At 43.0% G+C, this 21,788-nt stretch overlaps 1 long non-coding RNA gene across 1 annotated transcript; it reads right to left on the bottom strand.

Moving 5' to 3' along the window:
• Nucleotides 1-6,989: 6,989 nt before the first annotated feature.
• LOC137858840 (uncharacterized) lies at nt 6,990-16,300 on the bottom strand. The gene is made up of 3 exons (XR_011098049.1): nt 15,402-16,300; nt 15,143-15,270; nt 6,990-7,117 (listed from the first exon to the last, which is right to left on the bottom strand). It is a non-coding gene; the product is annotated as an uncharacterized lncRNA (long non-coding RNA).
• Nucleotides 16,301-21,788: the final 5,488 nt, after the last annotated feature.

The raw sequence follows: 21,788 nt of genomic DNA, 5'->3' as shown, positions 1-21,788 counted from the left end.
TGATGGACTTGTGGCATCTCAAAGCAAACTAATCAAACCAAAGTATCCAAAACAAGTTCAGTATATAAAACCTTCTGCTCTCTCTTTCCTAGCACCCATGCCTTCCAGCATCCAGATGAGGGAGTGGGCATGCTCACAGGCCCAGGTCTTCAGGGTGCCCGTCAGAAATCCCTTATCTCTTTGTGGTGTTCAGGCAGCAAGTGCCAAACAGGTTTCCTCCATCTCCATCAGATCACCTGGCAGAGGTGTTTCTGCTTGTCGAGGCAGGCGGGGCAAAGAGAAAACAGAATCGAGCCCCAAATTCGGTTCAGTGGAGAGGTGCTGGGAATGAGGTGTTGCGTTTGTGTTGTACTTGGGCTCTGCACATGGGCAGCGCTGCCAGAGCGCCTGGCACCCTGGGCAGGATGGTGCAGCGGGCTCTGGCCAGGAGCCAGGGCAAGAGATTAGGCAACATTACAGCAGAGGACTGTGGGTTCATCGTGTCTCAGAAACCTGGCAAAACAGACCTAACATCAGGGACATCTCCTCTGGTCAGGCTTGCTAACACCTCAGAGCAGTCTCTTTTTTCTTCTTCTTTCTTGAGAGAAAAATCCACCAAGATGTCTGCAAAACAATGTAGCAGTTGATGGTGCATGTCAATTCCCACTAAATAAATTATTCTTGAAAACTACTTTTGTATTTTTTTTTCCTTATATGTTTTGTTTTTTCCTGGTATCACTTGCATCTTGACTGAGACGGTCCCCCTACTCCCTTTTTTTCCTCCACTTTCATAAAATTGTTTTGTTCTGATAAAACTTGTTCTGATTTTCTTCCTTCCTTGCTCCTTGAGGCTGGAACTAAACCAATTCAATTTTTGCTGGGGAGCAAAATAATAAAGAGAAATCCCCAAAGCAGTGAATCCACCAAAAAGACAACCAGCAGCAAGAAGCATCTCCCTCCCTCCTTGCCCCCATCAAATGGTTCTCATGATTCTTAGGTCAAATGTATATGTGGGAGCTTCCATGCATCAAATTTCCATTTTACTCATTCAAGTAAATTTTCTTTGCAAGCTTTCTGTGTAGCCTGAAGCACACAGCTATTTTTGATCTTTCTATCTTTTTGAGGGCGAGGCAGAGTCAAGTTACCTTGTCATCAAATTCTCATTTTGGCAAGGAGGGTAGTGGGGGTGAAGAAACAGAGGACTTTATAGCAATAATCACTAACCAAAACACTTCAGAGTGCCTGAACTTGTTGCTGCGTCTGTTCAGTTCTTCGACAATATGTCAAGCAGAAAGAAAACAGCTTAATTTTTCACAAGCCTGGTTGCTTTCTGAAGCTAATAACAACACGGCAACTTGTTTGAACTAGTGAATGGAGGGAACATGCTATTAATACCAGAGTCACAGTGCCCCGTCCCCCACAACTCACCAGATGTCTGAATTTAAACTGTCACCTCACGTATCACATCAGTTTCTATGGACAAAATCTTGGTCTGTGTTCCAAATGCCCTAGAGGCACAGAGCTGTTCTTGCATGGTCTTTGATATGGTCTGTTAGTAATATGGTTGTAAAATGCCATGTGCATTTATAGTGCATTATTATTAATATAGCTTCTGTTCCCATCATTTTTTACTATTATTTATGCATTTATTCCCTTTCACGCAACTTGATTGCTCTGGGGACTGACACATTGTACAAATCTTTTCACCTCTCTATCAGCAGTCTCAGCCCAGTTTAGTAACCTGCCTGCTCACCTTGCTGGTAGATTGTATGGCAAGGTTATGCATTCGCATCAAACACTGAAATTTATTGGAAACCAGAGAAGGATTCTGGGAAAACTCTAGAGGAAAATGAAATAAATCCATTCCCCCTGGAATTTGGATGTGGAACTTTTTGAATGTCTTGTCTTCCCTGTCATCCAAAAAAAGACTCAAAACCCCCAAATGTTTGGGCCAAACCCTTTTTGGTCTTCATCAAAAAGTCAAAATTCCTGTGGAAAGAAGACACTTTTCAAGAAAATGTACATTTAATCAAAACTGCAACTTCCCAGCAAAGCCAATGTTGACTACAGCTGTGCTGAAGCTGAGAGAGGCTGCTGGGCTCCACCACCTCCTCCTGCCAGCAGATTGTCCTGTGCCTCTTGACCTGGGCCTCAGTGGGGAGAAGAAAGTCAAGAGCTTTGATTTTCTGAGCAGTCAGGTAATAAGCCAGAGCGTGGTTTATAGAACTGGAGACAAAATAGGGCCTACGGATGGTGGAGAAATTGCAGGGAGGCAAGAGGCCAAAGGGATGAAAAAGGGTTTGCAAGGAGTGAAGCTGTCTTGCACGCTGCCCTGGGTTTGTGTGAGTTTATTCCAACTCTTTGGGTTGGTGTAACTTCTTAAACAGGTCGTTCACTCCGATGGTGTACTCCCCTGGGATCCGTCTCTGGTGAAGTCACCCACTACAGTCCCAGGAGCCTTTTCCCCAAGGCAGCTGAAAGGCAAAGTTAGCAGCTCTGTTTCCAGAGACCTTGTGCACATGCATACCTGTGCATAGGGGTCAGCACTACTTCCAGACACATTGTGCATTTCTGCATTCTTTATGGTTTCTTTTTTCTTTTCTTATTCATTTTTTTTTCTTTTCCCTGAGATCTAAAATTAAGACATCGTGCAGATGGAAAACATCTGCCTGTTCTTTGTGCGTGGAAAACATAACACATGGCAGGGATGATAAATAATAATAAATAATGATGATGATGAAAGCATTTTGAGAGGCTCAATGGTTTGATTTGTCCGGAGCAGGCATCACACACTCTCTGTCAGGCCTAAGGAGGATAAATAGACTGCTGTAGTTTAAAATTTTGCAAATGGCAACATGGTTTTGAGACATTTAGGAGGAGCAGCTGCTGAGCATGGCTTGTTTTGTCATGGGTTTGTGCTTGGGAGTGCAAATATAACCTGCATTCTCCTGAGTGCAGGTCTGTCTATGTACAATTTGCAAATCAGTCTCTCCTAAAACTAACACAGCTAGGCCCAAAATGACACACACTCCCAATGACGTAATATTTCTCGTGTCTACGTTGTTACCTGATACAGGGTTATGAAATCCAATCCATATGACAAGTCATATATTTGCTTCCCTGAGGTTATCTCAAAAAAGTTGTAACTTTTCACCCAGAAGGCATAATTTTTAGTGTCTCCCAAACATCCATGCAGCAATCAGCTCTAATTGTATCCCCATGGACCTCACCTAGACCTTCACCGGGGTCCACCTAAAAACTTCTTCCAGGGCTTGGGTTGTGCCTGGTCACCTCAGACTGTAAGTAATGACGCTGTAAAATCCAGTGAGTGTTATCTGATGGAGGGGGACAACAGGGATTGTTTAATGAGATGCTGAGTCTCAGCTGAGTTTCCAGAATGCAGGTGCTCAACTTAATATCTGCCAGCAGGTTGGTGCTCTCACTGCCTTTGTAAATAACTAGGCCCAAATGACTCTTAATTTTGAAAACATTTCAAGGAGTGATATGTCTACAGACAAAAAAATGAAAAAAAAAGGAAAAAAACAGATGGTGGAGAAGGAGTACAGTGTACTGTCAAAGGAAGGTCCATATCTAAGTAAGAAAAGGTATTCAAGGTATTCTGCCCACAGATTGATATATACATATGCATGCAGGTCTGAATAATGGCAAAGGGAGTGTGCCAGGACTGGATATATTTGTGTGACATCAAATGTTTCGAAGGACAGTAACTTACCAGAAGTTTTCATCTGTTCACAACATATACCTCTAAGACTCTGAGATCTCATCTTCCAGGGAAACCATCCCGTCATGTCTCAGGCAGGCTGATTCACAAAGGGAAGAATCACTGGAAAAAGCCCACCACTATCCTCATGACAACGCTGTGTGTGTATATTTGTGTGCACATTGACGGCATTTTTATGTAAGCATTCAGAGCGTAAATACAGCATAGCATTTCCTCTTTTTTTTTTTTTTTTTCCTTGGTCTGCTGGAATGCTTGAAGCTTAAGACACCAAAAAAAAAAAAAAAAAAAAGCGAATCGGAGCTGAGCAACAAGAGAATGATGATGCAATGATATTGCAGCAGCAAAAGCAAAACGATCTGCTAAAAATACACCAGAGGGATCTAAATATTTCCATAAACAGATGGAGGTCAGGGCCCAAAAGGAAGAAAAAAATGCAAGTAAAGGAAATTGTATTTGACAACCATAAGGGTCTTATAGTTCTTCTGTGTCTTTTATCCCAAAAGGTTTTTTTTACAGATGCTTACAGTTGGGTAAAAGAGGAGTCTGATCCCACAATGCTTTACTCAAACGAGTAACCCTAATTTATGTTCATAAACTCAAAGGGGCCAATGGAACTACCATGTGAGCAATAGCTTGCATGAGCTCTTTTAGAGAAGGCATCTGGCAGTGCTTTATAGTGAGGGCTGCAGAGCAGTTTCCATGCTAAACCTCTCTTTTATTCATTCTCATAATTATTTTTTTTTTTTCTGTTTTAGAGCATTTACATTTTCAGCTGAAGTTTTCCAAACGTAGTCCATGCCTGAATGTGAATTTTATTGCAGTGCATGAGGAAGAACAGTTTTCAGCCTGGCTGGAAAAATGTGTTTTCTCTTAAAGAAAAAAGTCTGAGCCTCTTCCTGCGCCATCCTCCCCCTTTTATCTAAACAAATAAGAAAGGGCTAAATATTCATTTGCAGAATTGTCCTATGGGGAGCCAGGGATGTTGAAATCTGATGAGCTTTCAACATCAAAAACATCCCAGAAATGTATTAGAAGGTAAATTTGTAGGTACCTGAAATCCAGAATATGTTCTGCGGGGGTGAAAGGGTACCAGAGAGCTGCATGGCACATGCTCCTTTGAAGCCAGAGGACTGTGCTCAAGCCTTGCTTTGATCTTTCTTGCCCAAGCTCACCCAACTGTGAGTGGGAACCTGTCCTTCTGAATGGGAAACCAAAACCAGGTGTCATACCAGCTGTAGCATTTCCCTGTGGCCTTGATGGACCACCACGACTCAGGACAGGATCAGGATTAGGAAGTAGGATTAGGAAGTGGCAGCATAAACTGCTCTCCTGGCTGGAAGCTGCTGTCTCCCTGTATGAACCCAACACAAAGTCTGAGAGGTGCCCACCTAGGAAATGTTGGTTCTTCAGTTGCTGCAGCTCATCTTCCTGGTGAGGATGACACTTTGTGAATCTGCAGCAAGAGTCATTCTCAGCAGAGGCAAACAGAAGGAAGTTGAAAGCATCTGCAGAACAAAAAACTTCATCTGTACAAATGTTTTCTTCTGGACAAAACAAAATAGATCACATTCATAAAGTAAATTTTTTTTTTTGTTTGTTTTAGTTGTTCAATTTTCATCTCTCATCCATGTCTGATGATCATCTTAGTTACAAGGGCTAAAAAGCAATTTCAAAATAAATAAAAACTAAGCACACTAAAATGATATATTTTGAGAATAGTTGGCTTTAGATTTCTGAATTTCACACTTTCTAAACAAGAATCTGTCCAAACCTAGACATTTCTAGGAAAATGTAGTTCTTTTAAATAAAGTTTTTCAACAGGAAAATATCTTGGAAAAAATTTGTCCTGATCTCTTTTTTAGACAAACATTAGTGACCATTCCATACAGCACTAAAAAGGCCAGGTTATCCCATCCAGCCATTCATATGTACGCCTCCAGATAGTTTAGCGAATATGGTTTTACTCAGATTAATCCTTGCTTTGTACATTGCCCAATTCTTCCTTGGCACATTGCATGAGTGTCGTAAGCTATAGGAGTCGGACCAGAAGGTCTCCCAGGTCCCTTCCAATCTAGCTTTGTGATTCAAACCACAGCATACCATATAAAATGCAGTAAACCCATCCAACTCCCTGTGTCCTGCTGAGGACAGTGCTGTAATTAACTATGTTCACAATGACAAGAACTATGCACCTGTAATTATACACCCTAAAAAGAAGTTGAGATTACCAGATATGAGGCTCGAGGGGCTGATTACAAGACATTCATGTTAAAAGGACCTCAAGCACAGTTTTAAAGTTATGAATAATCAGTGCCATGCTCCATGAAGATACCAGAGGAACTGCAATTTCATCCCTTAAAATGTTGTTTAAAGCCAAACTGAACACATTTCTGTTTGTCTGCTGGGGCAATAACAGATAGGAATGCCTTGGCTTCTTGGGTCTCTCTCTCTCTCTCTTTTTATTTATTTATTTATTTATTTATTTATTATTTTTATTTTTATTTTTGAGCGTGGTTTAGCTGAAATGCAAACTGTTTGCAACCTATAAATATGCCTAAGGTTCTGTTCTAAGGTGGAAGTTTTCTTCCACAGCTCTCCACGGTGACAGGAGGAGTGGTCAGACCTCCTGTGTTACCAAAATGAAATCTTCCTGAGCCTCTTTTCTTGATGTTTTCACTGCTGTGAAGCTGAAGATAACTTTCTCTGTGCCCACTCTACACTCTGGGTGCCTCATCCCCACTGGCTGATATACTCCAGGCTGTAGCTGTAACTTTAGTAGGAAGAAAGCTATATGAAAACACAGCAAAAAACGTCGGTGATACCCTAAAGCTTTGTGCTGGGAAAGCCCCAGTTTGCTGCAGATGGCTCCTCTCCCTTCACTATGTACTGAGGTAAACTCCCAGCCTGGGCTTGGCTCACTCTGCCTCGTGAAGAGTCATTGCTGATGTTGATTTATTTAGCGGTTGAGTGGTAGGTTTTGGAAGAGGCAGGAGGAAGCTCTCCCTTCCTGTTCACACACAGCTGTTCTCCTCTGAGACCCATCTGGATTCACTGGAGGACCACTGGTCTCTTTGCCAGAGCTCTATCACAGGCAGTGTTTACAGCTGTCCTGCACGGACAACCAGTGTGTGGTCTGAAGCTATGGATGAAGAAGCGAGACAAGTGCATTCCATGGAATTTATTCTCTCCACATCTCCCAGAGCTCCACGAACTCCCTGATATCAGCTGTCACAAACCCTCAGACCTGGATGAGGCAGGACAACACAAGACTGGTTGTGCGGTGCTACCGGTGCTCCTCGCAGGAGCTGTTGTATTGTACACAAGATGTATCCGTCGGGAAGGACTGCAAGCCAGGCTTTGCCTTCAGAAGCAGCCAGCTCCCATGGTATTTGGAGCCTTAAAAAAAAAAAAGATCTGAGGCAGAGAGGAAGCCGAGTGCATACACGAGTTCTCTGTCTCTGTGGCTGGAGAGGTATGGTAAGGGTTACAGGAGCTTCTGGCATCTGCCTTTTTTAAGAAACCTGCCAAGAAAAAAGGGCTCTGCAAAGTTCATGTCTTTAAAATGTAAGAACAAAATAAAAGTATCTGCAAAGCTTCTGATCTGTGCAGATGAGGAAGGACTGGCAGCAAGGAATTCACCTGAGGTAATGCCATGGAGGAATTCTGCCCTCACTCATCCTGGTGCAAGACAACGATACCACCTCTTGGCCCACCCTAGAGGCTACAGGTGGGCCTGATTTCAAACCCTTTGCACACAGGACTATCAAAACCCTGCTGCTCACAGCGGTTAGGAAACACTATCCAGATTCAATGGGTGGATGCTTTCAAGCTGCTGCTACCATACTATTAGTAGTGGCTGTAACACATAGGTAGCTTCAAAGCCTTTTAAAAAGCATCAAAACCTAAAAACTCTTCGGGTTTCTGAAGCCAGGCTTCCAGCACAGGTGGTGGTTTGTCTCTGGTAATTTGTGTGGCAAACCATGTCATGTAATGCCTGCTCTCCTTCTCAGCAAAGTGGGTAGGCATGCTGTTGTAAGCTAAGTCACCAAACTGCTCACATTTCTTTGGGACATTCTGCCTATAGCTGCCTGTAGCTGCACACATTAAAAGGCCCCTGTTGTCCTGATTCAGTTTTTATTTTCTCTCCATTTGTTTATTTATTTATTTTGACCAAAGGGAGACTTGTATGATGAAGCCAGAAGAGCTGGGGAAAAGATTCTGATTTCCTGGATTGTTTTAACATCAGGACCTGGGACAACTGCAAAAGTTCATCACTGCTCTCCAAGTCCTTCACAGAACTTTATCTTGCTTTACTTGTAATTTATTTTCAGTAAAGGACTGCAAGGAGAAGGTGAAGGCAGATTTCAGTATAAACTGGGATGTTTGTGGAGTTGAGCTCAGGCCTCAGTGGCATGTAATTGCAGTAGAGAAACTTGCACAGCTATATCTGAGTTCTTCTCTTCTCTTCTCTTCTCTTCTCTTCTCTTCTCTTCTCTTCTCTTCTCTTCTCTTCTCTTCTCTTCTCTTCTCTTCTCTTCTCTTCTCTTCTCTTCTCTTCTCTTCTCTTCTCTTCTCTTCTCTTCTCTTCTCTTCTCTTCTCTTCTCTTCTCTTCTCTTCTCTTCTCTTCTCTTCTCTTCTCTTCTCTTCTCTTCCTTCCTTCCTTCCTTCCTTCCTTCCTTCCTTCCTTCCTTCCTTCCTTCCTTCCTTCCTTCCTTCCTTCCTTCCTTCCTTCCTTCCTTCCTTCCTTCCTTCCTTCCTTCCTTCCTTCCTTCCCAGTGAAATCCATACTTTGATGAATACACCTGAAGCACACTGATAACATGAGCTTATGGGAGCCTGCATGATGGATTTCAATGAATAGTCTTTCCACCAAGCCAGAATTCATAAGAAGTTCACTTCTGTCTGTCAGGGGACTGTCTGTGGCAGGTTCATCCATCTCCAGTTTAAACCACTCTGTTTCACGCAATTGTGGTCCAGTTCTGCTCCGAGTTACACCCATTGACTTGAGCAGATCCACATGAATGTTAACAACAAAAAGTAAACAAAACAGAATTTAACTCTATTGATTTTCCTAATACACTCATCAATGTATGTTACAAATGTGAAATCCCAGAAGCGTTAATTCTGGAAATATCTGTCCACAATAGTCAACATAATTCACCAAATGGAAAGATGGAGATTCTCCAGGATTAATAACATGGAAAAGTATGTTATTTGTTGTGATAAATATTTGGAAGGCAACTTTATTGTCAGGAGTATAAAGACCCACCCGTTACTTGGAAAATCAGTACAAAGCAACAGAATATCTCACTTTAAGAAAAACATCAAGGAGAAAAGAGGAAGTTATCCAAGAACTGGGGAAACTTGACCAGGGTCTGCAGGGATTTTAAATTTCAAGACTGTTTGTTGTTTAAACTGAGTCACACCGATGCAACAGAGAATTTGTCCTTGGCAGCAGAACTGTTAGAACGGAGAGTTAATGCTCCCTTGTGTCAACCCACTGAATCCGGGTCATCATGTCTTAATTAAATTGTACATGCTATGAAATACCATTGAACGTCAATCCAGTTCCTTAGTGTATAGAATATTATTTTTATTTATAGGGTTTGGCAGTCACTTCTGGAAAATAAAAAAAGCTATTGAAATATAAATATTGCCCATTAACAAGAGAAAACCGCTGTCATGCCCATTTGGGCGAGACTTCTGCCTATGGGCCATCTTTTCACACATTAAAGATCTTCACTGCCTTGGCCATGTGCAATTCAGTCTTACTGGGATGATATGCATGCATAGATAAGGTAGGATTTTTGTTTATAATAACTTCTCCATGATGCACCCAATCATGCAGCATGAAGTAGGAAACTATTTTCAGATTCTCTTCTATTGAAATCTCTCATAGCTTGGGGGTGCCAATCAATTGCCTGAAAGTTCAGATACCTGAGACAAACAAAGGAAAATGCTCTTCCCTCCTCTCTCAGGCTGCATCTAAAAGAAGCCACGCTGTGCATATCTGGGTGACTTGAGCAAAATTTTAGCAAAGCTTAAACATTCAGTGCCCTCAAAATCATTTTCTGAAATTTGTTTCACAGAGGATGGACAAAGCAGCAACTGCATTAACTCTGCCTATATAAAAACATTACATATATCTAAAGAATAACTATTCTAGTGATGCAGCCAAGAATAACAGCAGAGCAAGTCAGATTGGTAAAGATGGGATAGATAGAGAAGATGCCAAACTAAACAAGGTTTGGTTATGGCTACACACTGTCCTCTGCCTTCAGCTTTCTCTTGCAGAGAATTTCCTAGAAGAAGGCCAGAATAAATGGTACTGTCTAGCTTGGTAGTTCACTGGATTTAACTCTTTCCTGGATTGTGGGGTTGTGTTCCTCAGTTGGCTTTAAAACGTATGCATACATGTGTCAGATAAGTTCTGCTGCTGTTTTTGAACAAAATGTCAATGTTTTTATTTTTCCTTTGCAGAAAAAAAAAAAAAAAGTAATTAATAGAAAGTCTCTTTCACTTGTCCTGTTGATGTTATGCACTCGGGATGTTTAAAACCAGGATGAATAAAACCTGCAGAACACTGAAGTTGCTACAGTGACCACAGAGTCTTTCTCTGGATCCCCATCACAGTAACCCAAAATGGAAGTAAAACCACAGAAAGTGTCGTGTACCGATGTCCTTAGCCTGCTTTTATTTATTTATTTATTATTTGTTATTTTTAAATTTATTTTTATTGTTAATTTAATTTAATTCTATTTATTTGAACTCACTAGTGAGAACATATATATATATATATTACCAGGTAGTTTTATTTGAACTGGTTTGAATACATTTCTGGGCCAGTGTTAAAGCAACCAGTCCCCAGGACAAGGTAAAGGGAATCATGTTGTGCACTGTGCCTTGTCTGAAATGGCCACAGATGCAACTCCTTGCAGGGTGCCTGTGGAGGTGGGGTACCTAGGCCACAGTAAAGCCCTTCTGCGACTCCTGCAACATTTCTGCATTCACAGTAGCCTATGAATATCGACTTAAAACTCTGGATTGCCGTGAGAATAAGCTTAAACTTCTGCTGGACAAGAAGGTGTCTCCATCAGTCAGTTAATAAATGACACATAGTCTGTCTTCCTTCTGTCCCTGGCCAATCAAATTAAACACATAAAACCAAACTCTGCTCTGTCTCTTAAAGAGTACTTTTCCCAAGTCTGAACTGGAATAATGAGAACAGTGGAAGGGCAGGCTCAGGAATGATTCATTAACTGCAAAACAGGGGAAAATTCATACCAAATGTTCCTTGTAACTGCCCTGCTGCTTCCAACAGCCTTTCTTGTGTCCTATAACTGAGGGGTCAAACCTGATGTTAAACTTTCACATAAGCTCTGTACACATAAGCATGGGGACCGTGTGCCTGCAAGATGCTTTCCGCAAGCCCATAAAGCCTGCTGTGCGTTGCTTAAGTAGTCAGCTCCTTTAGTTGCCAGGTCTCTTTGGGAACCTAAGTATGGGCATGCATATTCAGCCAAATATCCATGTAGACAAGTAACCAGAACATGCTGAGGGAAGAGTGTAAGACCATGGAAAATGCACAGTGACCCATCCTAAAGGCAAGTTTCAGTAATTTCCAGCTTAGGGAAAATACCACAAATTCATACCTGGGAAATTCTATGCTAGATGGTGGATTTAGCTTGCAAAGTTGAAGAGCATTAAAGACTTTGAAATGCTTTACTCTCAAGGTCTTTAAAATTGTGGCCAAGAGAACTTTATCTCAAGATGTAAGCTAGGCAATGGAGCAGCCATAATTTCTGAGCTGAAAAGAAACATAAAAGAATCATAATCTCTGAAATCTGTGCCTGCCTTCTGATAGTCTGTAGAGAAAGGTTGAGGTAGGACATCTTCAGGAGGCAACCACCATTAGAAGTAGAGCAGATCTCATTTTTGTGCCCATCCTCGGAGGAGGGTGGTGGTGGGAGATATCTCCAGGTCATTTGCCACCTCTGAAGCCCCAGTGCTTCTGAGCACAGCAGTGCTAGAACGACTGACACGTCTTCAGAGCTAGAGCTGCTAATAGAGACCTTATGCAACACTGTAGCTGTTTTATGCAAAAATCCATAAAATTATTAAAAGCTTCTGCAGAATCAAAGAAAACTTAAGATGAGAAAGGCCAACAGTTTCTTGGATCAAGCAATATTGTCAGCTCCAATCTTGTTGCCAGGCTTGCCTGTTTCTCTGCTCTCTCTATTAATTTGTTCAGGCTATTTTGAAATGAGTCAGTGATGGTGCTTCCCTCAAGCCTGCTCTGTGGCTTCATAGCTCTTGCTGTGAGGAACATCATCCTCATGTTTGGCCTGCCTTTTATTTGATGATTAACCCAAACCTACGCCCCTCCATTTTTCTGTCTCGTGCTGAACTCATCAAAAATCCCACCCTATCTCTTTTCTAATGTCTCCAAGTAGCTCATGTTGTTATTACTTTTTCCCATCACTTAGAACATTTCTACACAGAGAAATCAGAACATCTTTCCTTCCTCCTGGTCATTGCTGAACTAGAGCTTAGGGTAAGAAGCCAAGCTAGGAGGCAGGATAAGGCTTAGTTTGAAAGCAATACTGTGTTAATGCATATATACAGCTTCAGAACTGTAACAGGGCTGTTACAGTGACATCTAAGGTTTCCCTTGACATTCCTGTTCTTTCCACCCTGTAATTTTATATAGGGAGCCAGTAAAATAAACGAAGAGCAGACACAGCAAATCTGCCTGGAAGTACGGTGATCCTAGGACCGAGGATCTGGACTATGGTGTTTTGCTTAAAAACTGCTCTTCAACTTTTCTGTACTCATGAATTCTCCTCCTGATTTCATATCTGTTGAAGGTACTTCTACATTTTTTAAAAAAAATTTATTTGTAGACTTAGAAGTAGTCCACAAGTTGGAAATGTAGCCCACAGAGGTAAATCATCACTTAGCCACTGCCTGTTTCTTTCTTGTTCTCCTCTTTTTGTGCTGAAGGCTTCACAGAGTGTTAAGCTGGCAATTAAAAACAGAGCAGCAGTTTTATTAGCCCTGCATGCCATCTTGTTCTCCCAATGTTATTTGCTTATGCTAATTGGTCAGGTATTAAAGAACAAACCCAGAAATTAATTAGTGGTCTGACAGGAATTATAAAGAAATAAAGGCCTTCCATGGGTGTCAGATTTGAGTCACTCACAGAAGCTTACAGAGTGAAAAAATGAAGAAGGATGAATCACGGTCAAAAGAAACATTTTTGGCCATGGAGTGTGGCATCCAGATGTGTGAGGACTGACTACACTTTTAGTTCAGGGCACAGTGAGTCCTTGAACAGGCATTTCTGCTCTGTAAGGGCTCATCACGAGACTTGGCAAGAGTGGTGAGCCATGGAAAGACTGTGTTCATGGAAATAGGCTTGATATGGTGAGCTCAGGTATTGAGGCAGTCATCCTGGGAAAAGACAAACCAACCACCTTACCCTTGAAGCAGAATATGTGTCAAGGACAGCAAGAGCTGCAATATGGCTTCATATCTCAGCTGTTCCTGGATGAAATTGGGCATGTCCTTTTGTACCCACTGCTCTTTTTCCCTCTTGTAAAAAAAAAATAAAAAATATAGGGAGATCTCTTATTCTCTGCACACTTCAGAATAAGGTAATTTTATTTCCCTAGTGTGAAGAATAGAAATTGCAAATGTTAAGGAAACAGTTAGATCATCTCAACTTGGCAGCAAATATCCTCCAGAGTTGTCACTCCTCTTTCTAACGCAGACTATACCTTTTTGAAGGTCTAAGTCACCAATGGGGCCACACAATTTAACAGCGGGGGGCAAAAGCAAAAATCTCCCTTTGGGAACACTGAAAAGGGTTTGTCCCATGGATGGGGCTTTGTTTTCTGTTCTTTCCAGTCTTGTATTGTGCTTTAATTGATCCCTAGTGAAATACTGGATGAAAACTTTTCCTGTCCTGTCACCTTATTCCACCACTTTCTTTCACCTGTGGGCTAGGTCTGCTGGTTTTAATTCTCTGCTTGCAGGTGAGTTGGGATCACTGCATGATCTAAAGAGGAAGCTGTCCTCTCTGGATCTGTTTTTCCCTTATGGACCAGTTAACCCATTTAGTTCCCACAGGAGGCTTAAGGTTTACACTTAAGGTTTACACCTGTAGATTCATGGGGATACTGGACAAGGTCATCGAAGGTAATTGAACTTCTTGTAGAAAAAAAAAACACTCCATGAAGGTATTTAAATACAAAGCTGTCATATTTGGTCCATGGGATCCAGAGCTTCCATGGGATCAACTGGGATCTCCACTGGCTGGAGCTTACAATGCTAGAGAGGGAAGCACAGATGATACTTCTGTTCTAATGTCCTTCCATAGACATCTGCTTTTGGATATTATCTATGACATTTCTACACTGAGCAGTGGCACATCATGGTAAAGATAAAAGAATCCAGATTCAGAAATATGTGCAGAATCTTGGATGGACCTGCACTGAAAAACAGGACTTGGTATTTTGGGAGTGACCGTGTTAGTAAGGCAGGTTTGGATAAAGCCAATATTTCTGCAGGGCCTTATGCCATGTGGATGTCACATCTGAGGTTCCTAGTTGAGGTATCCCTGTCCTTCCCTTGTTTCACTGAAGCTGTCTTTTGGGAGAACCAATTGCTTTTGAAGTCTATGACAGTTTTATCGCTTATTGTTCACTGTCTTTGATGATCATTTGGGAAAAGAACTTCCACTCCATAATTATTGGCCCACTGAAGGATAGTTAGGATCCATTTTCCTACAAAAAACATGGGAAGTTTTACCGAGGAAAGGCAGACAAGTGCAAACTTGCATCGAAAATGCAAGCATCCACTTAGGTATGCAAAACCCTTACAGTCACCAGCCAACACTCACAGCTCAATACATGAACAGCTCAGAGGTTATTTTAGGTGATTCAAAGTGGTCCTTCTTGGCTCTGTAGTCCATGACTCCACTATAGAAAGATTTCACACTGAAAAAAAAAGCCCTCTGGTAACCAATTCAGGCAGATAATGAGTCACCCCAGAGATAACAACCAATGATGCCCAGGAGAAAACAGGATTTCAAGTAGAGGCTTCTGATGGCTACAGACAGCAGGAGCCAAAGCTGAATGATGAGATATTACGCAGTATATATGCATACATGTCTCTGAAACGAACAAGTTGTTTCAAACGTTAGGACTTTACATTTTTTGGCTGCTCTAGCTCAGAGTCTGCAAAACCTCTGCTGAGCATTTGAGCATGCTGCTGCTGCTCTAAAGCAAAGCGATGAGGAGAACCAGAGGAATCTGGCATATACATTGCCGGCCAGAGCACAGTGCAGACATCACTGGATACGTAACCCAGCAATGACCCGCCAAACAGCTGAGAAGAGTAACAGATCTGATACTCACCCAGGGAAAGGTTGCTAGCCCCATCTGTTGCTACTGTTGCTGCTACTGCTATTTTTCAACATCCCTTCTCGCCAGGGTGTTCTCCAGCCAAACACCACGTCCTAGAGAACAGCATGGCATCTGCAGAGCTGCCAAAGAGACAGCAGTGAGCGCATCATGGAAAAGTTCGAGGGGGCCCTTCCTCCTGCTTCTGCTGCACATGCTGTCTGGGGAGACAGATCAGTCGAGGAGACGAAAAGCAACCAAAAATTTGACCAACCTCAGAAACAAAGCAATCTCCCACCCAGCAGAGAAGCCAGAGAGAGGAGGTCTCAGATGTTTGAGGCTGTGCCTGAGGATGGCATGAGTCAAGCGAGCATTGCGGTGTCGGGGGCAGAGGTGGAGCCAAAGCTGCCCCTTTCTGGCAGCGACAACCCCCTTGCGTTCACGGCCGTCCTTGCCTGTGCTGACAGCTCCTACAGAGATCACCTCTGGTGCAGCGTGGAGTTCCCATTACTGTCCTTGGGAGCTGAAGGAATGAACCCAAATAAAAGGTCTCGGCTCAGTAAAAGACTTCAGAGGATGTGGGCCAGAGAGCAGTCAGAGAAGCGGTGCTTTTCTGAGGCGGGCAGCTGTTGCAACAGATGAAATCCATGCTCACATGGGTGAGAGTGTTGCTATGACTTCAGCACTAAGAAAGTCTGCAGACTTTTTATTTCCTGTTTTAACATTGACATGGCTATTAACAGGAAAATTGACATGAAGTTAAGGCAGACATGAAACAAAGCCTGAAATGAACATGTAAGGTTTTTATTTTTTTCATTTTACCAAGACTGGACTCCAAGGAGTCTGCTTTCTTGGTCAGCTCCTGAAGAAGACTCCTTCCCTTTTATTCACATTCAGCTTGTTAGCAGAATGAGACTGAATTAGGTCTGAAGAAGGACTTCAGGACTTATCCTTCAATGCAGGCAAACCCAGCTCAATCCAAGAGAAACATGTAGTTTGTTTGTGGGAGAGAGCCTCAGGCACTCTGCACGATCCATTTGAGATGGAAGCAAGAGCCTCATCAGAACAAGGAGAACTGAAAGAATTACCAATGCTGGAATTTAGTTGTGGCACCAATTTTCCTCCCACTGTGAAAAGCAGGAGAGGAGGCATGCGATGAGCATTTTGAGGGTCTTCCCCCCCCCACCCCCAAAAAAAAAAAAAAGACAAAATAGCTCCCCTGTCAATGCTGTGCCAAAAACCAAAAACTACAACAAAAAAATAAATCTCCCCAAAGAAGACAATCTACAGAATCATAGGTACTTTTTTTGACAGCCCTGTATTCAGGCATTAAATAGGCCTGACATCGTTAGTATATAAGAGCTGATGTTTTTGCAGCTTGTAGTGGCATGGCTGGGAGCCATATATAGAATTATATAGACAGGATTAAATGTTTCCAAGGGAAAACATGCACAATGAGAATATGCTCTGTTCTTCCCTAAAGCAACAGGCAGTGTTGCCAAGCTATGCTCAGTCAAGCTGCTGTACGTACCAGGAAATAGGCTTCCTTCCAATGTAAAGCTATAAAACAAGACAGATAAAAGGGCTTGAAATCAAAATAAAGAGAAAGTGGAAATCTTTCCCTAGCTTATATTACTCTCTAGACAGGGCTAGCATTTGGAAGATGCTTCCAATACTATCTGCACCATGGGATCCATGAGCCTCCACCATGCCAGCCCGTGGCCTGGCTTCTGCAGGGTGAAATACCATATGGCCATTCCAAATTGAGTTTACTTTGGAAAGGGGGCAGGTTTGGCAGAAGCCATGCTTTCCTCACTCAGGTGACAGTTTCCTGTCTCTTGATCATGAAGGAAACAGTATGTCCCCCAAGTACATTAGGACATGGTAAAAGTCCACGTCATGTGATATATTTTCTTCTGAGGGATATTTCCCAGTCACCAGTTTGCTGAGGTGAACTGCTCTTCAGGGTGCAGCTACAGGGTACCAGTTAAGACTTTAATTTATGTCTTCGTTGACCTTGCCCATCTCCTGCAGCTCAGTAGATGACCACCTATTCCACATGCCTGTGTAGCATTTTGCTCTGATGCAAGATGGTGCAGACCAGCACCCGTGAGCTGGTAGTGAGTGCCTACCTAGCTGGGAATGAGGAACGACTCTCCTGAAACAGACCTTTTTAATTCCATGGCTTTTCACAAAGTTTTGAAGGGAAAAGGTGAAGATATTGGCTCTTTACATTGTTTCACATGGAGTGCAAGCATAGAAGTCTCATCTCCTGTTCCTATGCTTGTTTCTCCATTTTCTGTTGGGTGTGAATATTCCACCCCAGAGCACTGCATGGATAGAAGAGTTGGTAATAGCACAGCAGTCTTGGCATGGCAGGTTACTAACACACCATCATTAATATTGCTGTGTCCTCTCTTCCCCCAGCATTGGTTGAATTCCAGGATGAAGTGAAGGGAGGCGCATGCTGCACACAGACATTCACTCACTTCTCTGCAAAGTTCTTCAGAGCTTAAGCATGGCATAAATCAATTATTTGCTATTAAGCATAACTGGTTCAAGACAGTGAAGTTGTCTTTGCATAGACTGTGATACTGTTAACAACAGGGAGGGAGAATGTGTGAAGAATATATTCTGCCTTTGAGGGGAAAAGTTGATTTGAATGAAGAAAAAATCTGCCCTGCAGAAAACTCTGGCATTTAGACATTTGTGTTCCACCCTGAATCAGTCCAAAAAGGTCAGCATTTCTCTATTTCCCCCTCTCCCCCCGAATAAAACCTTCCATTTTAAAACACCAAAATGACACAGTTTAGCGATGCCAAAATACTATACTAAAACATTAAATACAGCAATGCAAACATTGTATAGAAAGTATCAATACACATGGCACTCTCTGATCAAATATAAGTGTGAGCTGGACAAAAAGGAGTTGGAACTGAACGATTTAAGAGACTTGGAATGAAATAAGTCATTCTTGCTGTTATAGCAGCCTGACGTTCTTCAGTCACAAATTTACTCAGCATCACACATTCCCAAGAAACATTTCGCCTCGAAATGGCCCTTTCCAATGGAAAACAGCTTCTGTCACATTATTTTCAGCCAGCTTTGACTGTGGCCAGCAAAGCCCCATGGGGATCATCTGGGGAAAGAGCTCAGTGCATTTGCTTGGGAGTACAGCATCCCCTCAAAAGATGGTGCTACAGATTAAGAATAGACAGCATGGGCCCCAACATCTCAAGAAAAAAAAAAAAAAAAAAAAAAAAAAGGAGAAAAAGGAGGAGGATATTTTTTCCTTTTCATTGGCATTGTTTCAGTACAATGCCAGGGTATTCTGAGAACTTCTGTCAGCGCTGCTCTCCAAAACCCGAGGCGCATGCACACATGGCTGAAACTGAGGTCTAACATCTCAAGAACCAGTGCAATCCCAGTGGAACTGAATCACGAAACAAAGCTTTGAAGGAAATTAAATAGGTTTTGAGCAGTGGAATTAACAACTCAGGGACATTGATTAACAATCAAGGACATGTAGTCTTGGTAAAGGAGATTCTTTGAATACTCTTTTGTTTAAGGAACTGCACACTTGTGTTGGACTGATTTGTGTCTGGGATGCTCATGAAGTCTCTGAATCCTCATTTTCTGATGGATAGTAAAGGTTTTGCTCCCTTGCAGCCAGTCTTGGGGAAGGACTAACATGTTCTTGATGTTATTCTGTAAAAAGTCATAAAGAATTGGACACTACCACTTCTTTGTCCTCTCCACCACGGCACTAAGAATTTCTCCGGAGACAGTGGATAGACAGACTTATACATCCATACACTAAAATAAAGCGCAAATATATGATCAAAATATTAGGAATAACATGAAAGTTATGCCTACTTCACTTCAGGTAGCACACCTAAACGTATAAAAACAGCATTTTTCATAACCTGAAGCCATAGTCATACCTCAATATTTAAACTATATTTAAATTTAGACTGCTTAAACTATAACTGCCCGGGTCCTTATTAGTCTCTAATGTAAAGCCTGCCTTAGATGTAGGGCCATCTCCCACCACAAGCAATGCACCTTATGGGTGCAAAATGTTCCCAGCACAAATGTGGCTTGCTGTCCTAGGCTGAAACCAACTGCTTCGTGAGCCTGACATACAGGACACAGGTAGGGCTTACCCTTTTCTTACTCAGGGTGACCTAAGATGCAGGACGGAGTACCTTGATATTCTGGAAATCCCAGAAACTGAATATTCTGCAAACCCCAAAGAAACACTGCCACATGGAATGAACGGGGGAAAGCAGAGATGCAAAGTCCAGTTGCAGGGCTGCAGATGCCTGTCTTCTTTAATTATCATTTTAACAGCGGGGCATTTGTGGATGGGAAAGACAACGCCAAGCTAGCCCTTGGACCGATCAAAGTTAGGGCAAATGCTTGGGCGTGCAGACCTCTCCGACTGAAACCAGCGGTGATTTTCATTTTTATGTTTGTGTGTATATGTCTCTATCTACACATACCTCCCACTGCAGCTGGAGGAAGGCTACAGAAGGTAGCCGGGAGGCAGTTGCTAGTCGGTGCCACGAGGGTGGGAAACAGCCTGACACTGTCCTAACTGGTTTGTGTGGGACTGAGTCAGAACAGAGCAGGTTGCAACACGGAGCAGCCAGTTCCTCACCCAGCAGCCGGGAGCTGCCAGAGCATCCCCCAGGCAAAGCAGGAGGGCAAGCCCTGCTCTCCTTTCCCTCGCATAACCTTGCTGCAGATGTGTAAGGGGCCAGGATGCACGCAGAGCCGTGACTCAGCGTCAGAGCAGGCCAGCGGAGGGAGGTGAAGTTGAGGCTGTTTCAACAGCAGAAGCAGCCGAGAGTCCACAGGGGTAAACGATGGGGGGATCAGACCTGCCACCTCTGCCCAGGAGGGCTTTCTCTGCACTGGTCTCTGTTGGACACATGGGAGGCAGTGGGAGGAAAGTTGGGGTTGCTCATCTAGAAGTGGGGGACATTTTCGAGAACCTCAAAACTTTCAAAGTGTCTTCAGCTTGGAAGCAGAGGAAAGGGGGTGACACGGCTGCTTTGATCAAAGCCTTCATGTGAAAGTTACTCTGGGAAATTTGGCTCCAGCTGAGAACAGGCAAGGCAGCCCCCAGGTGCCTGCTCTGCAGGTGGGGGGAAACTGGGCAAGAATCCACCCCAAATCTGGAACAAATGTCCCTACTGCAGCGAGCACTGTGATGTGACCTCTCTGAGGTTACGCCAAGGGTGGCTGGAAAGCAATGGAAAGCACTCAGGAGGAGGTGTAAAGCTGAGGGATCCCGTGTGCTGACGGTGCACGCAGAGGGAGGCAAGCACAGCAGAAGACATGCGACTGTAGGAGCTGCTGTAGGCTTAGGCCTGGGCTTATTGCAAAGATTTGATTTACATTTGGAAATCAAGAGCTGCACATGCCTGGGGTTTTCCTGCTTGCACCTGCACTATGCTACACAGAAAGCAACAAGGCATTCTTTTAACAGGCTTGTGACCACTCGAACAGCACTCACCCTCTCTCATTTTTGGAGCTGCCAGGAGCAGAACAGCAAAGGGGAGTCAGGGAGGTGTTCTCCATGCCTATTTTTTGAAGCCATTACTATATAACTTTTATTTTTCTTTCTTTCTTTCTTTCTTTCTTTCTTTTTTTTTTTTTTTTTTTTCTTCTTGTTCCTTTTTCTCTGCCAAGCCCCAGGACACACATATAAAGACAATGTTGTGGAGTGAGGCAGTATAAACAGGTGAGAAGTGAGTCTGGGGATGTGGGGCTGAGGTTTGCTGGTGGAGAGCTTGTCTTGTGGTCTGATGCCATCACAAAGGTTTGTTCAGTTTGTTAATCAGCACTGACAGACTACAGAAAGAGATATGAGCCCGTTATGAGGGAAGGGTGAGTGACAGGATTTCACTTAGGAGTGACAGAATCTGAAAAAAAAATAAGAAAAGAAAAAGAGGGGCTTTAAAAACTGCAACCTATAATTAATACAGGGATTGGGCTTGCCTGGGGCTGACATAGAGGCCCAGTGCTTAGGAGAGATAAAAGAGGATTAGATGCTTCACTTGTAAGAACAGCATCCATCAGCTCCAGCAGATAAGATAATTAGTTACAAGGACCGCCAAGCCTTGTGCCTCCGGCATTAGCGGCACGGACGGGCAGCGTGAGTCAGGTTGCTTCCTCGCACCCACCAGCAGTGCACAATTAGCTAGGTGCTGCAGGCAGGGCTGGAAAAGAGAGATGGAGGCTGCAGCTGGAGGCCAGAGACCGGGAGGTGAGTCCTTTCCATCAGGGTAATCGTTGGCATGGAGGGGTACGGGACTGATCCTGTCTCCCTGCCTGCACTTTACTGAGCGGAGGAGCTAAGAACTTGGGAACAGTGGTGGATTCCTCCTTTCGGTGACATGAAATAGTTCATGTTCAGAACTGGGATGGAATAAATTCGTTATTTTTCGAATTTCGTTAAAATTTATTTGTTAAACACAGCATATAGGCAAACTGCAGAGCTCTCTGCCATGGGATGCATCTCCACCCAAGAATCAGCAAAGATGAAGGAAAGCAAAGTTTCTGCTTTTTCTATTGAGCACAAGCTTATTCAGGGCTACAGGATGGATTATTGTGATTTTTGAAGGGATGTTAGACCCAATACCACACAGCA

The sequence above is a fragment of the Anas acuta genome, chromosome 6 (assembly GCF_963932015.1).
Source record: "Anas acuta chromosome 6, bAnaAcu1.1, whole genome shotgun sequence".
Classification (NCBI taxonomy): Eukaryota; Metazoa; Chordata; class Aves; order Anseriformes; family Anatidae; genus Anas; species Anas acuta.
Note: the sequence above shows the minus strand (reverse complement) of the source record. Positions and strands in the feature narration are given on the sequence as shown.